The sequence below is a fragment of the Mirounga leonina genome, unplaced genomic scaffold (assembly GCF_011800145.1).
Source record: "Mirounga leonina isolate KUSES-001 unplaced genomic scaffold, KU_Mleo_1.0 Mir_127, whole genome shotgun sequence".
In the NCBI taxonomy this organism is placed as follows: Eukaryota; Metazoa; Chordata; class Mammalia; order Carnivora; family Phocidae; genus Mirounga; species Mirounga leonina.
Genome location: NW_023270316.1, coordinates 11506782 through 11521054, shown reverse-complemented (window position 1 = coordinate 11521054; position 14273 = coordinate 11506782). Strand labels below are relative to the sequence as shown.

General features: G+C 41.8%; 1 protein-coding gene across 4 annotated transcripts in view; it reads left to right on the top strand.

The window, feature by feature from the left end:
* CLYBL (citramalyl-CoA lyase) overlaps positions 1-14273 on the top strand; it is a 257573-nt gene that overhangs the window by 105508 nt on the left and 137792 nt on the right. The window lies entirely within an intron of this gene.

Genomic DNA, 14273 nt, shown 5'->3' with positions numbered 1-14273 from the left:
GAGATCTTAGCGTAGGGAAGTTTCTGCTCTCAGGTTGGTGGGAAGAAATCTTGGTGTAAAAGAAGGAAAAAGACTCAACAGTAAGGAAGATGGTGATTTATCATGGTTAACTTTTTTTAAAGGTACGGGATCTGCCTCTTAGAAACGCACAGCTTGGGTAAGTTTCAGGGATGGCTCTCAGAGGAAACAAAAGCAAGAAGGGGACGAGTGAGTGCTACCCCTGTGTGCTTTCACAGAGGCTGCTGTGGGGGAGTTGCAGGTTGGCCCAGGGATGGTCAGGATCGGTAGGAAATTGGATTCTATTGTCGTTTGTTGCCTCTTATTTACCAACTTTGTTGAGCAGCCATTAGAGATATGAAGGGTCATTTTAGCCCTATGCTGCAGAAACCCAGGGTCAAATGTTAGCTCTTTTGGTTGTTTTGACCTAGAAGCAAGTTAGGGTATATTTCAGGCACTTAGTTGAAAAAAACTCAATCACATACCTATTGTATTTTATAAGCTGATTTTGAAAGGGTGTATCATGTTTACTTTATTGCAAATGCAAGGTGTCTGTATATTTAGGTGTCATTGAAAAGTTGGATTTGGGTTCTGATGGACCGGAACGGCTCCCAGGGGCCATTGTGATGGTGTGTAAATCCCTTTTTGTTTGTGGTTTACTCCCTGGATGCGCTGGATCGGCTCTTAGGGCTGCTGCCTTCTGTCCCGTTAGTTCAGCCATTGCACATGCGCATGAAGTCAACAGGTTAATAGTCCTGACTTCGGAAGATAGCTTTAAGTATGGATACATAGAATCCCTTCTCTTCCAGTTGAAACATTTGTTTTTCAGTGGAAAGTGAGGTAGTTGTGTTTATGTTCATGAACTTATACAACAGATATGTTTATGTTAAGACCACAAGTTAAGGCAAGATTTTAGAATTAATTTTAAAGTACATTTCATGATAATTACCACTGTCCTGCTGAAGATTTAATAGCCAATCATAAGGGCTTTTTAAATTACTAGTTTAAAATGAATAAGATATTAGATTTCTCATAGATTCTGTTTTGGTAATGTTTCTAGATTAGAGACCCAAAGCTGAACTTACTCATTCATTAAATACTAATTATTAAACTCCTACTTTATGCCAGTCTCATAGAATTATAATAGCATTGTTATCATTGTCAATGTAATTGGTTTTTAACTTGTATTTACAATGATTATTATAAACTGTGGAAACCTCTAAGAATGTTAGTTTTTGATAATCAGCTTTAACTGTGGGAGTGAAGCATGTCTGTGAATAGATTACTCAGGCCTGACCATAGTTCTTGGAATGCTAACTGAAGTTGCATGGTTGATAGATTTTTTTTCTTTTTCTTTCTTTTTTAAAAAACATTTTAAAGTTTATTTCTCTATGTAATCTCTACACCCAATGTGGGGCTAGAACTCACAACCCTGAGGTCAAGAGTCGCATGCTTTCCCGACTGAGACAGCTGGGTGCCCCAATAGATTTTTTTCGTATTTGAAACTGGAGTGAGCCATGGAGGCAGAGTAGTGTCATGGAAAGGATAAAGACTGTCACTTACTTTTCCTTACCTGAAAGGGAAGAGCCACCAACTCAGGGCTTGGTATGAGAATTAAGTTCTCTGATTATGGTGAATGAGCCACCATGGGGCTTTGCTCATGGCAACACCTCTGTGACTGGCCCTCCCCCCACTCCCTTATTCCCAAGAAATAGGTTTCTACAGGGCATCCAGTGTTTACATTCTGATTTCCATCATGCATGCTGAGGGCCAGAGAAGTTACCTGGTCATACTTTCTCTGTGCCACCAAAAAGGCTGTGAAGGTGTCTGTTTAGAAACTCATGCTGTGGGAAAATCCTCAAAGAATTTTTAGGCTCGGGAATACCTGCTTCATTTGCTTATATGAAACATAATTACAGACATTTTTGGTATTCCCTACAGTGGAAATACTCCAAATGTTGCCTTTTTACACAAAATCAGCATGATGATTGCTGAGAAGAAAGAGGTCACAGCCTTTACTTTCTCAACAAAATCAAGCCTTCCACCACATTTCTTCCGGGGTTGTAGGTTCTTTTTTGGATAAAGGTCTCAGAGGGCAGACAGGGTCTTCTCATAAAATCAGAGGACTGTGATCCTCTGGACACCTCATCTTCTGATACCAAGTGGAAAAAAGGAACGAACACAAGCACATTTCAGCCTCCCCCAAACCTCCTTATGGTCAGATCTAGGATCCAGTAAGTAGCAAAAGTAGGCCACCTAGAAAATTAGCTGTTTCCTTTGAAACAGGCAAGTAAGAGATCTGGGCTTAAATATAGACCTAGTTCTCTCTCCCATAGGCAACGTATAATAAATGCTAGCTGAAGAAAATTGTCCTTTTTACCTTAGAATAGATACCATAGGAAATGATACCTTTTGCCTTTATTTACAGAGGATATTGGGATTAATATTACAGATCTCATTATACTGTTTTCATGTGTTTTATGATGAGAATTTCTCAAAATCCATTCAGTATAAATCGGGTCATTCTCAGTACTTAAACATAGATTTTTTGAGATATTCAAGACAGTTGTTGCTTCTGCTTTGGAAGGCTGAAAACTTTCTGCATAATTATGTTCTGGAAGTTCTACAGGGCCTTGCTATTAGAGCTAGAAAAAGCATAATGGCAAGGACCATCTCATTGTCGTCTTCTTGTAGATCAGGTTGAAGGACTATATTACATGTTCTCGCTCATAATAAGTTGGAAAACAAGTAGCACTGAAAAGAATGATCTGTACTGATTTTTCGTGTCTTTTCAAACTGTGAACCCTAAATGGGAGAGTGTGTTTTTGTGTGCTGCACTATGCCTTATACATTGTTGATGACCAGCAAATGTACTCAGCCATTTATATGAAGATAATGTGTATGTGATCTTAGCCAAAAGGCCCTCCACTTATAGGTCAGTTGCTAAACCTGTCTTTAGATAGGTCTTTTAGATTGGACTCCTTTTTTAGCCATCTGCTTGAGTACTAATTATGCTTTAAGGAAAAGACACAAGGAGTGGTAGTTGATGGTGCTTGCTGTAAATGTGTCTCTGAGGCACAGTTTCATCTGGTCAGTAAGATGTGTGCCTTTGGATACAGGGGTCTCTTTGGGGCTGAATATCCTCAGAGTTTGGTAAGCTTTGGAAATGTACATAAAAGGGAGGATGGGAAAGAGAAACCAGACGATACATCGCCACCCCTTTCTTCCCCTCCAGAGGGAACCAAAGAAAAGTGCAAATGGCCATTGGCCCATTGGCGAGACACTCCAGAGTCATTGAACCATTCTTTTTCTTTCTCTGTCAGTTAGCAAAGTGTGATTTCTTCTGTTTACAAAGGTTTACGAAAAAGGAGAAAGAAGAGCACTGCATCCTGGACCACTTTGCTTGTACTTGAGTGTTTTGCATATATGACTGTCCTGACCACTAAATGCCACTGCACCCCCCCCAACCCCAATCAGTGCTTTGTTACTGTTGTTCGTGTTGTTGCCAGACCATCCCTCCAGGGCCTGGAGTGCTGTTGGGCCCCATTCTTCCAGGGGCTTGTCATCATAGCTGTGGATCTTAAGGTGCACCAGTAGGCACTCAGGAAACTGACCTCTTTTTTTTTTTTTAAGATTTTATTTCTTTACTTGACAGAGAGAGACAGTGAGAGAGGGAACACAAGCAGGGGGAGTGGGAGAGGGAGAAGCAGGCCCCCTGCGGAGCAGGGAGCCCGATGCAGGGCTCGATCTCAGGACCCTGGGACCATGACCTGAGTTGAAGGCAGACGCTTAATGACTGAGGCACCCAGAAGCCCCAAAACTGACCTCTTCATTGGGCAGTGAAGGCATCAAATTCCTGCTTTAATGTATTCCATCCAGTATCTTTGTTTACCTCTTAAAATTTGACTAACGTATGTGGTAGAACTGGTGTTCACCCCGCCTGCAAGTGCAGGGACAGTGTGGCAGCCTGCAGGCAAATGGGTCCTATGGGGGCAGCCCCAGCAGCCGAGTCTGGGCAGAGAACAGTTGGCTCCATCACTGGTCTCTTTGTTAGTGAGGATTGTGGATTGTCACTTGGAGCACTTGCCCTTCGGTCTTTCCTCCCAGGACAGGCCATACTAGGCTGAAGAGGAGGGGCAAGGCGGTTCTCTACCCATGTGGAGATAGGGTGGGACTGGGGGACGGGGCGGCCTCTGAGTGGTACCTTATAGGGGGGCTGCCCACACATGGGTCCCAGAGCCCAGGGAGCAGCAGAGCTGCTGATGAGATGACTCTTTAGGGAAGCGAAGGTGCAGAGACCACAGCCTAGAATCTCAGTGAGGAAGACATTGGAAACCAGAAGTAGGAGGGAGGCAGCACAGCACCAGCCTGAGAGGCGAGCCCCCAGGAGCCCCAGAGTGAGCTTCTCTGGGAGGGGTTCAAGGAGGAGGGTCATGGCTTTGTTGTACTTTGTTAATATAGGCCAGATATTGGCAGCTTGCACCGTATGAAGAAAAATAAATGAGGATGAAAGAATTAAACGGATGAGTAGAGTCAAAATAGGGTCAGCAAAGCCTGCTTTAAAAGTTGACTTTTATTTAAAGAAAATTAAAGTTGACTTTAATTTATAATTTCTTGAATAAAAAGCCTAGCAGCAGAATACATGACTGTCTGGCTTGCTTTAAAAAAAAAATGGGAGAATGCCTCAAAGTATTGAAATAAAACTTAACTGCTGATTGCACCAAAAGACCAGAAACACTGCTGTTGATTAGGCTGTGATAGGTGATGGAGAAGGCCCTATGAGGTCTCAGAAGTGAGAAGATAGAGGTGGTGGTTGAGGGGGAGTGCTAGCAGGAGAATGCACAGAGTGTGGGGCAATGACGGAGGGACCACAGGGAGAAGGGAACTGAGAAATCTCCTGAGGGAAAAAAAGGTCTGGGGGCGCCTGGGTGGCTCAGTCAGTTAAGTGTCTGCCTTCAGCTTGGGTCATGATCCTGGAGTCCCGGGATCGAGTCCCGCATGGGCCTCCCTGCTCAGCGGGGAGTCTGCTTCTCCCTCTGCCTCTCTGCCCAGCTTGTGCTCTCCCTCTCTCAAATAAATAAATAAAATCTTTAGAAAAACAAAAAAAAGGCCTGGGCTGGCACTTCTAATTTCTTTGTTTTCTAGCTAGGAAGTACACTGAATAACAAACTCCCCAGCAATGGGGTTTCACATTGCTTTAGCTTTTCAGGAACGAGTACTTGCATTTTTTAGTGAGAACTGTCACTTGCATGCTCCTCTGTTGGTGGCTACTGGGATGACATATTTTAAAGCACAAGAAGTGTAGGTACACTTGCACAAATAGCACCGAAGACTTCGGATTTCAGCAGCATAGTCTGCTGGGGCTTCATTTTTGTTGAGGGCCTATAGTTGTTTCTTTTCTTTCTTTTTTCTTATTTCTGTATGTAACATGTAAAGACTCCTACATCTTCCAGACCACATTGTTTTAAGGATTTCAGCATTATGTGGCAGCATTTTAAAGGTGTTACCTTCTTTTTTCTCGTTTCAGAGAGAAATTGGCTTCCTGTGTATCTTAAGCTATAGCCACAGGAAGATTATGATAATGAGTCACTGTTTTGTAATTTTGCGATTTTAAGTGAGTTTTATAAAACCTGTGTCTGGTTCATGATCACTGGGAACATATCCATAAACTTTAGGCGCTACAAATATCCTGAGAGCTTAAAAGTAGAGTTAAATATAAAAATATAGTGCTGTAATAAAAGAGGTTTTCATTACCTTCACCCTAGCTGTCAACAGGACAACTTTTTATTTCACCCAAAGATATTTAAAAATACATCAGCTTCCTTAGAAATCTCTTGACTATGGGGCACCTGGTTGGCTCAGTGGAGTTGTGGGACTCATGATCTCGGGGTTGTGGGTTCGAGCCCCACGTTGGGTGTAGAGATTACTTAAAAATAAAGTCTTTTTTAAAAAAAAGACAAAAAAGAAAAGAAATTTCCTGACTATACATCAGTGTTTTCTATTTGAATGATTAATAACATATGCACATTAGTTAGTAGGTAAATAGTATAATTCTACTTGCTCTTCCAATTCTCTAAAGAGAATTATCATCACTATCATACAATTAAGGAAGGGAAATTCATATAAAAGCTAATTTAAGATACTTGTTTTTTGCACTCATTTATTTACTCATTTATATATTTAGTTAACATCCATTGTATGCCTAGTACGGTGCCAGGGTCAGCAAAAAGGATGCTTCCTAAAATCACAACTCCCTAAAATCATGGCTCTTAAAATCAGTTCTTTATCTCTATTTTCCCCACTCGAATATTACCTTCTGTTCTTCCTTATCGTTGTGATCAGAGCTTTGGATTAATTTTTAAGATTTTGTAATCCCAATAATGTGTAATATGCAGTAGGAATGGTCAGAGGAGAGAAATCTTTAAGAAGTTTTAATTACTGGGGAGCTGACTCTAGGAGAGAAACAATCAGACTTGTCCATAGATGGAGGGCTATTCAGGCTGCACTGAACCCCTGTCGTGATTGAAACTCTTTCCACTTTATTGTCCAAATTACTGCCTTCACTTCCTCCCTCTCCTCATTTGCCTATTCCCCTTGCTTTTTATCTTCTGTATTACCAGTGTACAACCTAGGGGTGTTTAACTACTTCCTGAGAGCATTATTAGTCATCAGGAGCATTAGTTCGTTATAGACGTAGATGAACAGGTGTCAGCCCATCAACTACGAGTTGTACTAATTTGGAAAATATGGTACCTTCCCTCAAAAGAAACTGCTTCTGCTCCTTTGGACATTTCTATAACGTAGCTATGTGCATTTCCCCCATTCGTTATGAACACCTAGAATCTGTGTGTCCGGCTTGATGCTAGAACTGGAATTTAACTCACAATGGCAAGGAAGCTTTACCTAGAATGTCTGTCTGCATGAAAGGGAGGGAAAGGCCTTATGAGTTCCCTCTGCCTTTCCGTGTTTGGCGAGCTTTCGACTTTTCTTCCCTGGGATTATTACTGAGTGGAATGTAACCCCAAATCTTTCACCAGATGTTGGGAAGAAGAAAATTATAATGGATGTTTTGAATGTGCTCAACTTTTGTTTTGTTCAGAGCCAAACTGAATGAGGCAAAGAAGTTAAAATCTTTTCTTGTTCCATCTGAGTAAGCATGAAAACCTACAATCCTTAATCTTTTAAAAGAAAAATAACCCTCCTCTGTTTGTGGGATTTCTGATTCATTTCTTCCACCCTGCTCCCCTGCTCTGCATTTTTTAGTCCAATTCTGTCTGGACTTTTGTGAGCCAATAACCTCCCTCCTCACCCCACTCCCCTCTCCTCCCCCACCTCTACCCTATGATCACACAAAGAGCAGGGAGCCCACAAAAGACTTGAGTTTCTGGGTTTTGTATTTAAAAGGACGATGAAATGCTGGATAGACTTAGGAACACAAAACTGATCTGTTAAAACTTTACCAAAAAAGAAATTTATTGGGCTCAGGATGGGGGGGGGGGCCGGGTAAGGAAAGTGAGAGAAATTGAGGGGTTTTTTTTAAACGCCACAAATAGAAGCGAATATAATGTACTTTTTTTGTGATTCCACTAAATTGACTTTTCTTTAGTGTAGCACAAAGTAGTTGGTGTGGCAGCAGCTTCAAACCTCCCAAGTTAACAAGTAATATAAAAAAATGAGAGTCCCGGGCGCCTGGGTGGCTCAGTCGGTTAAGCGACTGCCTTCGGCTCAGGTCATGATCCTGGAGTCCCGGGATCGAGTCCCGCATCGGGCTCCCTGCTCGGCGGGGAGTCTGCTTCTCCCCTGACCCTCCTCCCTCTCATGCTCTCTGTCTCTCATTCTCTCTCTCTCAAATAAATAAATAAAATCTTTAAAAAAAATTTTTAAAAAAAAATGAGAGTCCCATGGGAGGGTAGTGGGGAGCCCTGGAAACTTTCTATCTGTTGATGTCTCTGAATAATAACCAGGGCTGGTACATGGCCTGTGGTTCAAAGCTGAGGACCTGAGTCTTAACCATTTTGCTCTGTTGCCATGATTGTGGTGATTCTCTGTGACTTGGGTCCTATGTCTGTGAACTCTGGGTCTCCAGGGTGTATAAGTTTGTCTAAGGCTAAACTCTTAAATACATATTCTAAACCAAGGGTCCACAGGCCAGCTTCTGCTCACCACTTATTTTTATACAGCCCTTGAGCTAAGAATGGTTTTTCCAGATACCCATGCTTTGGTGATAGGGAACAAGTGCCTTTAACTCCAATTAAGCAAAATACTACCCCTCCCTCCCACGCAACAAAAGAATGCCATTCTTTTCTCGGCTAGAACTGTATTACCAAAAGTTGTATTCAATTTTATTTTGAGTTTCATCAGTAAAAAATTGTGTGGAAATTTGCGTTCTCTCTTGTTGTACAAGTCCCTGTATAATATCACAGCATTTGTCTCTCAGCTCACTATCTGGCCCTCTCAGACAACGTTTACTGAGCCCTGTTCTAGACTGTCCTACGGAGAGGCAACTTTGAAGGAGTGGGGAGGCATCCTGGCTATCATTTCTTGTTTGAATGTGTTTTGATTTTTTTTTTAAGATTTTATTTATTTATTTGACAGAGAGAGACACAGCAAGAGAGGGAACACAAGCAGGGGGAGTGGGAGAGGGAGAAGCAGGCTTTCCGCTGAGCGGGGAGCCCGACGCGGGGCTCGATCCCAGGACCCTGGGATCATGACCTGAGCCGAAGGCAGACGCTTAGCGACTGAGCCACTCAGGCGCCCCTTGATTTTCTTTTTTAATAGTGAAGCTCTTCTGATCAATATGGATGTAAGTTAATATGCTTTGGTTTGTGCAATGCCCTGAGAAAACTGGTATCACTTGTGAATGTGGCACAATATTGTCAGCAGCTGCCCATATGAAAATTTAAAGTTACTAAATAAAATAAATTTGAAGTTACTAAATAAAGTTACTGAATTTTATATGTTTCCCTATATAAAATAGGTGGCGATAATATTATCTATTTCATACAATTGTTGAAAAGATTGAGAGTAATGTAAATAAAGAATTCAATAGATGTTAAAAAGAACAAAGTCTACCGTTGAGAACTTAGGTTTGCTTGCCTTAGAATGAGTACTGCTACCTTGTATTTTAACATTTTGAATCTGTACAGATACACTGTCCCTTGTCCACTTGGAGGTACCTAAATAATGCTGCTCCTAAGCTTCAGGTAATACAAAACATAATCTCATTGTATCTCTTTTCAACACGATTCTGTTGGAAATATTTGTTTAAAATAGAATTGTTACTTAAGTCTTTTTTTAAAAGATTTTATTTGACAGAGAGAGAGAAGACAAACAGAGGGAGCTACAGAGAGAGGGACAAGCAGGCTCCCCACTGAGCAGGGAGCCCAATGTGGGGCTCCATCCCAGGACCCTGGGATCATGACCTGAGCCGAAGGCAGAGGCTTAACCAACTGAACCACCCAGGTGCCCCAAGTCCTGTATATCTCTAAGATGATTTTAAAGTATAAATAAATCTTATCAGAGAGCAAAAAGGGGAGTTTTTTGCTTCAGAAAATTTAGGATTTGGGTTCGCACTCTTTTGCTCACTGTCTATGACATACTACAGGATCAGAAAAAGGACACTGTTTTGGTGTTTCATATAGCTAGTGTTTACATCTGGGAATCCCCCCACATGCATGAAAACAACATATGAGTTAGAGGTGGGCATGGCATTTGCAAAGAAAGAAAATCACTGGTGAGGGATACCTGGGTGCCTCAGTCGGCCGAGCATCCAACTTGGCTCAGGTATGATCTCAGGGTCATGGGATCGAGCCCCAGACTGGGGCCTGCGCTGAGTGCAGAGACTCCTTGTCCCTCTCCCTCGCCCTCTACTCCCCCGCATGTGCGCTCTCTCTCTCTAAAATAAATAAATAAATAATCTTTTAAAAAAATATGAACGAGATTATATTAAAAAAAAAAGAAAATCACTGGTGATAATTGAGATGAAATCAGTGATTTTACTTGTGCTCTTCCTCATTCTGTTGGATCCACTATGCACTTTTTGCCTCTGGAGTTTGTCTACCCCCTTCCAAGGTTGTCACTGCCTCTGAGAAGCTTCTTTGAATGCCCCCTCTCATTCCTGGGCTTCCGGGCTCTGTTTGCCTTAGAGACCCCTGTCCTGGGTCTGTCTCCCTAGCTAGATTTTAGCTTCCCAGATAGCTGATTCTCGCCTCATTGATATCCCCAGGGCTTGGCTTAGGTGTCCAATGTCTATTTGTGGAATCAATGAAAGAAAAATTTACCTAACACTAAGATAAAATGAATGGCAAAACTCTTTTGATTTTCCTCTCTTTTTAGATGAGATTAATGTGCATAGGTACTCATGAAACATTATTTTAGAGCTGATTAAAAAATTCACAGATAAGCCAAAATTGGTACCTAGCTTGTCCACCTACTAAGTTCTGAAGACCTGGAGGGCATCACAGAGGAGATACAACCCGACGTTTTTATTTTCTGCACTGCTCACTCTTAGCATGGATGTGGGGTCCCACTCCCGTTGGTAGGTGTGTTTCCCAGATGTGGCAGAGTGCCTCTCACCGTGTGTGTGTGTATGTGTGTGTGTGTGTGTATACAGCACACCAGTAAAGAATCCTAGGCAACACTCTGCTCCAGACCCCCATGTCTAACTCAAAGAGGTCAGAGAAGAGGAGGGGAAAGTGCCTTCTCTTTAGTAAAAGTAGCTATTATTATTATTTTTTTAAGATTTTTTATTTATTTGAGAGAGAGAGAATGAGAGACAGCACGAGAGGGAAGAGGGTCAGAGGGAGAAGCAGACCCCCCGCTGAGCGGGGAGCCCGATGTGGGACTCGATCCTGGGACTCCAGGATCATGATCTGAGCTGAAGGCAGTTGCTTAACCAACTGAGCCACCCAGGTGCCCAAAAGTAGCTATTATTGATTGACTTTTTGTGTGGGGGGTGTTTTATCAGGTGTTACCTGCATTCACTGATTTCTCACAGCAATCCTGTTGTTATATCCAACTCATAATACGAACCCGAGATTTAGGGAGGCCAAGTAACATCCTGAAGGTGTCACCAGACCCAGGTGTGCTGGATTCCAGAGCCCATGCACTTAACTGCTCTGATTTCCTACCACTCACCTCCTTTCCAGGGAAGTGGAAGAACAATTCAGAGATGGCAGGTCTGGGGACTCATGACCCTTTCTTTCTCCTCAGTGCACAGACTGGAGGAATCAAGTGGGCAAGTGTATTATTAATCACTATCCTTCCTCCTTGAGCTCAAGAAAAACTGAACTCTGAGCATTAGGAGTTATGTCCTGGTTATTGTCCCCTTGCTCTCTCATAACACAGAGAGAGTCCTCACACACCCCTGGATGTGGGTAGGCTGCAAGTTGCAGGTGAAAAGTGAGGCAAACTGCACCACAAGTACGACCTCCAACTTTTAGGAATGGCTAGCTCCCGTGGACTTGAATTCTTCTGTTTTTGATGGATTGTGTGGAATTACATGTGAGTTAAATCCATTGAGTACCACGTGCTGAAGTTCCAGGCAAGGACAAATGAGCTGCGTAGTAATTGAGAATGAAGTTAAGGAAGAAAATTTTATTGTTAATCAAGGGCTTAATTGCCTCTGGGACATTTTAAATAAATGCCATGCCATACTTAAGGAGCGATATTTTGTAAGCGAGATGCAAAAATTCTTTAATTAAACCATCGTGGGTATTCCCTGATTGAAATATCTGTCTTTATCTTCATAGTTAAGCCTTCATGATTCATGTAACAACTCAATCAGGGATTGAGAAAATTAAGGGCTCCTTGAAAGAACAGATCAGTTGTGTAAAATTGATTGAAATTATTTCTGAGACAGTCTTCACTGTACTTATTTGTATTGACCAGAGCATATTTTTGGTGTATTTGCTATTTAGTGGTCTTGTAGAGTAAGTGGTTTTTGAGCCTGCAAGGGACAGATTATGGCTATTGCATAGTACAGCACAGACAGTTCTTAGAATTCATCTGAGAAATGGAACAAGTGTAAGGGTTTCTTGGCCGTGGAGAAACCCAATGATAATGACCATCAATTGACCAGTAAGGTAGTTGGTAAGTAAGTTGGTCAACAAACATGAGTGTGGCTACATACAAGACCTTGTGCTAGATGCTGATAAACTCGTGTCTGTGTCCACGAGCCAAAGGGCTGAGTTCTTATTGCCGACTGAACAGACTCAGATTCAGAAACAGACTAAGGAGATTTGCAGGCTCTCTCATTGTACATGGGAAAAACAAAAAAAATGAAAATCAGGTATGCGAAAGTTTTGACTTACTAGATTGCTCACTTTGAGTGGCAGAAGCACTTGAAAGGAGCTTGGTAAAGTCTTGTGGAAAGAAGGGAGTGGGGGCCAGCACCTGGGACGGGGGTGGGGATGAGCCACCAGCACATCTATCATTGTCCCGCTCTGCATTCTCTTCTGGTTGGACACTCAGCTGCAGTTCTCAGTGTGTCATTAACAGAAGTCTTTGTGAGAATTCAGAAAGTACACAAGAGTGTACTTTAGTAATTTAGTAATGATTTGTTTTACCAAGCTAACACTGATTTCATTTAATTCTTAAAAAGAGAAAAATTACCATCTGAAGTTATAAAATCTTCAAACATATGATCACATTTATTTATTTATTTATTTAGCACAAGCTTGGGGAGGGGCAGAGGGAAAAGGAGAGAGAGAATCTCAAGCAGACTCTACTCTGAGCACGGAGCCCAACGCGGGGCTTGATCTCACAACCCTCAGATCATGACCTGAGCCAAAATCAAGAGTCAGACACTCAATCAACTGAGCCACCCAGGCACCCCTGATCACTTCTATTTTTTTTAATTTTATTTATGTTGCATAATCAGCAAATAACTTAAATAAGTAGTCAAATAATGGTATTTTATAGAATGGGTTCATACTGAAATTATTGCCTTTTTTAGGGTTCTTGATATAAAACAACTAAGCCTTTTTAAAGTGGTTTCATTTTCCAATAAACACACTTACAGACATATTTTGTGAACTGAGTACTTGAAAAAAGGAAATGAGAAGAGGAAAGAAAAATACTTGAAGTCATATTTTCATAAAGGCTCTCTGATGTTCGACATGTGTTGGCCAATTCAGGCCAGGCTCAAAATGACAGGTTAGATTTTGCTTGCTGCCCTGGGACCACACTGGCCAGTGTGTCCCTTGAAAAGCCTCTCTTCCTTGTTGTGGGCACATAGAAAGCCTGTGTGGTGTTCACCAGCTACAAAAGTTTCCTGTGATGGTTTAGATGTGAAATCAAAACTTTTGGGCAGTGTCTGGAAACTTAACGTTGTAATGTTACTGCAAGTATAGAAATTCCTTTAAGATTTTACATGATGACTCAAAAGATTAATTCTGACTTAAAGATCGTGCTCTGGAAAGAACTGTATTTGTTTAACTTGGGCAGGAACAAACATATCTGCACATAGTCTATGAAGAAAGGAAAATGAACCATGCACTCCAGAGCAAAACTAGCTGCCTTCCCAAATAGCTATAAATACACTGGTTCTTCAACCTATTCCCAAGTGACTCATATTTATTTTAAAAATGTTTGTGAGCCCAGGAAAACAAAATGATAGTTTAGCATTCCCTCCCATCAACATTTTTTGATTCTTCAATATCATATAAGATATATTTGTGAAATCACTTTTTCTGACTCCAGTCTATCTGCCTTTGGGAGCTCAGTCATTAATACACAACTCACATGGATACCAAGGGGTTTGAGGTTTCTCATGACATAATTGCCCCTGCTCTTTGTGGAGCGATGCCTATGAGTGTGTTTTCATTAACTGCCCACTCACTTCCTGGTTGGGATCAGAGGGTCTCAAGTCATCTCAAGAAAATCGCCATCTGAGCATGATATTGCAGGACTCTAGTGTTTGCTATTTGGGGGGCTTCATGGGTTCTGTTTGATTATTTCCCCTCTCTGTCTTGTGCATTCTAAGTGCTGGGCTTGCCTTACTTCATGTGCTTCCAGAGAAGGTATCATGAACACTTGATGCCCATATTATGACTTAACGAGCTGGAAAGTCAGTGTGTATAGATTCTTCATCTCTCAAACTGAGATTTTTGATTCAGAGACAGGTTGCCTGTGGACACTTCCCAGAGGCTTTGGCTGCTTGACACACAGATTGTAATCACAGTAATTAGCACTGAATTTTCAAGTCCTGCTCTCCAGCTTGACCTGGCAGCATTTAGTCAGCATGCACACAGCTGGATCAATGGCAGGAACCGAAG